The sequence below is a fragment of the Lygodium microphyllum genome, chromosome 8 (genome assembly GCF_053477565.2).
Source record: "Lygodium microphyllum isolate KBCC chromosome 8, Lygodium_microphyllum_v1.1.10, whole genome shotgun sequence".
Classification (NCBI taxonomy): Eukaryota; Viridiplantae; Streptophyta; class Polypodiopsida; order Schizaeales; family Lygodiaceae; genus Lygodium; species Lygodium microphyllum.
The window spans coordinates 56,542,529-56,548,528 of record NC_141142.1 but is presented as its reverse complement, the minus strand read 5'-3'; positions in this window follow the sequence as shown (position 1 = coordinate 56,548,528).

The window sequence follows — 6,000 nt, the reverse complement described above, 5'->3', positions numbered from 1 at the left end:
TCTAAGCATCATTGAATTACATCATCATTATCATCATTGTAGTCAGCAAAAGAGGCAACAATATCGATAGCATCATTACTTTGATCGGCAAAAGGAGCAAACTGCAATGTACAAGTGCACAATACCCTACTTTGAGCTAGCTTTTGGATCATCTCTCAGTTGTATTTCCAACATACCCTCTTGTCCCCATTGTCATCACTTACACCGTCTCAAGTAATTTATACTATTGGTTGCCACCATAATTAACTGGGAGAAACTTCATGGACTTGTGCCATTGTCTTTGATAAATTGTTGAAGTATGGATTCAAGGATGTAAAGTGTATGTTCATGCTTTGATTTGATTAAGCTTTGGATTTGTACTAAAAACTGCCATTTCACATAGAATACCTGCGATGAGTAACTTTCACGAACTCCTGGATGTATTATTTTGTGCGACATCTGGTGAACCCAATGTGAAAGTGTCGCTTCTCATCATCGAGATGGGAAACTCTTTGAATAATCCACCTTCATCATCAACAGTTTCTTCCTTTTTGACCCACGAGATGAAGACTTTGTGAAAAACTCTTTCTTTAGCCATTATGATGCAAAACCAATAGATGAAATTATCTATACAGCAGTAGCAGTGGTTGCATCAACAACAGTTGGATCAACAACAACTGCTACATCAAGAACAAGAGCATATGCATGGTGCGACCCAGGCGATTGAGGCTGCGGTTAGTGATAAAAAATTATTTGATGGCCAGAATGTTTCTGCCTACATTAAATCCTTTAAAAGCTAGATGCCCTTCTTCGGAGTTTCGACCAACTAGAGCAACTATTTCTTATGGCTTGTCCCTGCTTTGCATGTTAGAGTGACAGATTTGTTTGTATAGGTCTCTAACTAGGATGCTTTCAGGAATCTGCTCAAAGATGAATATTTTTTGGAGGATTACAGTATTGCTATGCAAAATACATTCAGAGAGTGGGTTTATCAACCCAAGAAAGGACTTTCTACCTTTGAATTGTTGCACGAATTTAAGGAGCGATACAACCAGTTGGATGCACTAGAGCAAAAAGCTATGAACTAAGAGAAAGTGGATCCACAGCCTTTAGTTGTTGGTTGGGATTAGGGTACTCTCCACAACCTTAGGCTTTCCTTCTCCCTCATCTTAGGATGAGATGTTTTTTCTTCTGCTTTACGAACCTACTATCTCTTTATTAAAGTGTTCACGCTCTCTGTTTGAGTGTTATTTTTGCATCACTGCTCTTCCTCCTCCTTTGTTGACTCTTTTTCCCTATTGAGACTACATCTAGGTTACTAGATCTAGGTAATGAAATACCCGCTTGCCTTGTTTGTAATCGTGTCATGACATTTATGAGGATGGGTGTGGCCTTTCTTTTAGGTGACACGATTGCCAAAATAATGGAGGTTTTTTACCTAGGGCAATCGGAAAATAGATGTGTGACTCTGCATTGGGGACACCTCAAGTCAGCCTTCTCTCTATTTGCTTGCTCATTTTTAGGATAGCAGGATGAGATATACCTTGGATGGCCACACATACAACATGTTATGGGCTTATGGTTATGACCTCCTCCTAGGCCTCTACCACTCCCTCTACCTAAAGCCATGAGTAGCACAGGCCTAAACTCCGTTAGTATGTCATTACCCTCCTTGTCATAAGAGACATAAGGGTTCATGTATGAGTCTCCCTCCAGTGGTTTCTCTACCAAGTGCACTAGAGTATTGCTTGGTGGATGGGTCACTATAGGTCCTAAAGGTCTGGGAACTCTTGTTGGGTTGATGTTGATCCTTGGAGCGGCTAGCTCTAAATCCTTAGGCATGGGTAGAGTTGAAGGGGCTCCTCTTTCAAAGTTAGGCTATCTGCCTCTTGGATAGTATGGTTGAGCATAGGGTTTTTGGTATGGTAATCATCTTGGCAATCGGTGTAGTGCATGGCATCATGTCTGAATCTTCCGCAGTTGGCAAAAGATGAAGAACTAGGATTGGGACACTTAGATGGTAGATGGTTCCCTTCATAATGTACACACTGCATGTGAGGTTGCACTGGCCTTCGCAATGAATCCTATAGTTTGGTTATCTCAGTAGATCAACTATCGCTTGGATCTAGTCAACACTCTTTGCTTTAACTTTCTCACTAGGGACTGATCCTTTGCTAAGTGCTACAATTCTCTCAGCACTTCTAAACGTGTTATTTTCTTGCTATGTAACCCCAGATCTTATCTCTCTTACTAAATCATCCACTTATATAGCCTCCTTAAAGATTCTTGTGAATATGTCATCCTTTTGTAGGTTTGAGTTGCTCGCTACAGGCCTTACAGAGTTCCTCGTTCTGGATCGCATTGATGAATACGATGGATACTGCTCTCACATTGGGTAGCTCACCTATAGGTATCCTCTTGTGGAGACTCCTAACATAAGTGACGTAGTTTCCTATCTCCTCTTTGTCTTTTTGGATGACATTCACTAGCTTAACAGATGAGTTTGTTAGAGTATCTTGCCTTTGAGAATCTCTTGATAAAGAGATCCTTTAGATCATTGAAATTATTACATTTGATATTGTTTAGAATGATAAAACAAGTATGTTGCTTGTCTCCTGAGCAAAGATCGAATGCTTATGCCCATTGAGTGGGATTTAGCCTTGCAGACCTACTCAAACTGCTTGATGAAGCGATAAAGATCATTGTTTGCTTGATATTTATTAAGTTGCTTGGAAACTATGGGTATTTTTGTTTGGCTCTTCATATTGGAGGTGACTCCAGCTAACAATAATGCTACCAAGGCTACTCCACTTTGCTCGGCACTAGTATTGTCTAGGAATAGCTTTGTGAGTAGCTCTCTCAATGTAAAATCAGCTTCTAAGACTCTCTCTCTATTGGCATTTCCTCTCGTTCTATTTCTACCTGAGATGGCTAGTATCATGTGAACCTTGTTGATCTCTTTGTCCTCACGTGGCCTCTAAGCGTGTTACTCCTGGTTATGCCTCGCTATGTGCTACAGTGTGATCCTTCTAGGACTCCTCTCCTTCTCAAGATCGACTATGATATTATCTATAGCTCTTTCATGATGCATTATACTTGTCTATTGGTTATACTATGTGATAAGTTATTGGATTTCATCTAGGTACCCCTACTACATTAAGGCCAAGGTCAAAGTTGAGGTCATTCTCATTCGAATTGGTACCTACCATGGTGGTTGTCTCTTTGAACCACTAGTATTTCTATGAGGTTGACTAGGCATGTGCCCCTAATCTTGGTTAGTCCTTGTTTCCCTCAATGGTCTGATGGCTCTATCTTCCAAGATCTTGTCTTTGGTGTCTTGGATCACTCGTGTGATTTTCGAGGATGCACTCCTACTAGTGTGTTCATTTCTCAACTTAATCCCCTTTAGTGTATTCCTTGTTAATCCAATCAATCTTTAAGTATATACACTTATACTTTTAAGAGGTGCAACTCGATGTGAGCTATGCTTAGGATTTACAATTTTGACATGCACTTAAGTGTTTTTGTTGCACGATGCAACCTTCAATGAAATCAATCACCTCCACACTTTTACCAATCAATTTCATGCTGTTGTGGCTCTTTTGCATGAATAGTGATTACTCCTACTAGTCAATTTTGGATTCTTCATGGGTTTTGACAGATGGTCTGGTGGGTGATCCCAAACAGTCAAATTGAGTCTCTACTAAGGAGCAAGCAGTTAGTGGTTGGTAATTTCAATTACTCCATGACTGTTACATTAAAGTTCTAGTGACAATCGGCTCTATGGTCTCATGTACATATCTGAGTTCCAACCTCGATTGCTGGGCTTGCTAGATGTTGGCATGAGCACGTCACGCAGTGGTCAAAATTCTTAAAAATTATGTTCTGGACAACCTCACAGAGTAGTAGGTTTGCCTATCCAAGTCCTAAACTTGACCATTGTTTGAGTGGAATTTGTGATCATCTAAGTGATCAAAGACTCAGACTCGAATGAATGGTGCTCCTCTGAGTGTCTGAGTGAGCTTGTTCAAGTTCGAGTATCTAAGGGGACTTGTCCCAATGTCAGAGTGTCCAAGTGAACTTGTTTGAGTGTAAGTGTTTGAGTGGACTTGTGCAAGTTCGAGTGGGACTAAAGTTACTTAGGTGTTCGAGGGCCGTCTTCCCAATCTTGGGGATGCCATTTGAGGAGCATAGGACAAAACATACCAAATGTCAACAAATTGATTGAAACATTTAAATGCACTACTTATTGTTGCATTCAGGGTTTTGACTTCATTCAATAAACATTAGGGAAGACTCAAAGCATATCTCAAACACAAGAATACAATGACACCACAGATTGATGTTACTACTGACTACTTGACTTGGGGCCCTAAACTATCGTGAAAAGAAGATCAAACACTCTCTTACTCCATCACTTGCTACCTAAATCAAGAAAAGAAGATCAAACACTCTCTTACTCCATCACTTGCTACCTAAATCAAGGAGACTTTTGTGGATGAACTCAAGCACTCAAGCTCATTTTGGACCATGTAAGCACTGAAGATTGAATCCATTGATCCTCACGAGCACACTACCAAGAGCCATGTACTACTTATTTCTTTAAGCATTTCAAGCCGAGAGCTATGGCTACCTCTCACATAGTTGTGCATACTCTCTCACCCACAAGTGTAGTGAGCTTACCTTTGAATCTGATCAACTCCCCTCCTCCCATATATCCTTTGTTAGCTCGATGATCCAAGATATGCTTACAAGCAAGCTCTGTCTCAAAGCTCCAAGCTTCAAGCTTCATTGCCACATACACGAGAAAACATAAGAGAAAAAGAATAAGATGAAGAGAGGAGAAGAAGAGCTTCTCCACAATCCCTCATTCTCTCACATACACACTCCCCCTCTTTCACACCATCTCTCTCTCTCTCTCTGTCTCTGTCTCTCTCTCTCTCTCTCTCTCTAATACATAAGAATGAAGCAAGAAGCAAGAAATAAGAAGAGAGAAACTTTTGGCCACACAACAAGAATGAGCTTTTTCATTCACTCTTTGACTTTTCTAAACCCTCTATATCGTCCTTGGGAGTCATTCCCTTTTGATTCAACCTTTGTCCATTCCTCAACTATTTTTTCTCATTCTTTTCTATTATCAAGGCCTTACTAATTTATATGATGCCATAACATGTTGGTACTATATTCTTACTCAAGTTGATCCCTAATGGCTAACAAAATGGTAAACAAAGATGTTGGATTGTATATTACGGTGGCACATAATTGGAAATCTCTATCACTCTTGTGTTGATACCAATGCTAATGGATTGCTTGGAAATTATTTGAAGGAGGGCTTACTCATCATTGTTGGAAACTTCCACGTAGCTATCGATGGTTGCAGAATGCATGTCCCTCTATAATACACAAATATATATAGGCACAAGAATGTGGTAAGGATATTATAAAACCATGATTAAGACTGATCATTAACAAGTCCTATCCTATCCTAGCTTAGCTTCTACATGTTGGAGTGCTCAAGCATGCCAAAAAACTCCATGTATAACATTCCGATCCTTGTCCACCATGATTGCAATAGGCAAAGAAGTGCTATCAGTCTAGTCTAGTTAGTTCATGTGTGAGACATGGCTATGCTTGACATTACTTGGTATTTTAGGCACATTTTGGGCCTATTTATTTAGTGGCTCCTCTTCCTTTCATTGAGTCATCATCATTCTTTAGGTGCTCTTCATGTTGGAGAGACGAGCCAGTGCCGGTGCTCACATAGGTAGTAACTCACTATTGTATGCATCATTCTCATGTTTGGTATGTGGATTTGATTTCCCAAGCATCTCTTTGATTTCTCTTTCTTTGCAATTTTTTTTTTTGGTTTTTTCATATTGTATCTAGTAGTTTATTTTTACACTCATCTATGCTTTCGTTTTGTTGTACCACTTTTGATATGGTATTATATTATAGGATCTCAGTTCCTACTGTGATTTCTCTACTCATTACAAGTCTTTCTTCCCCCTACTGATCACGCCT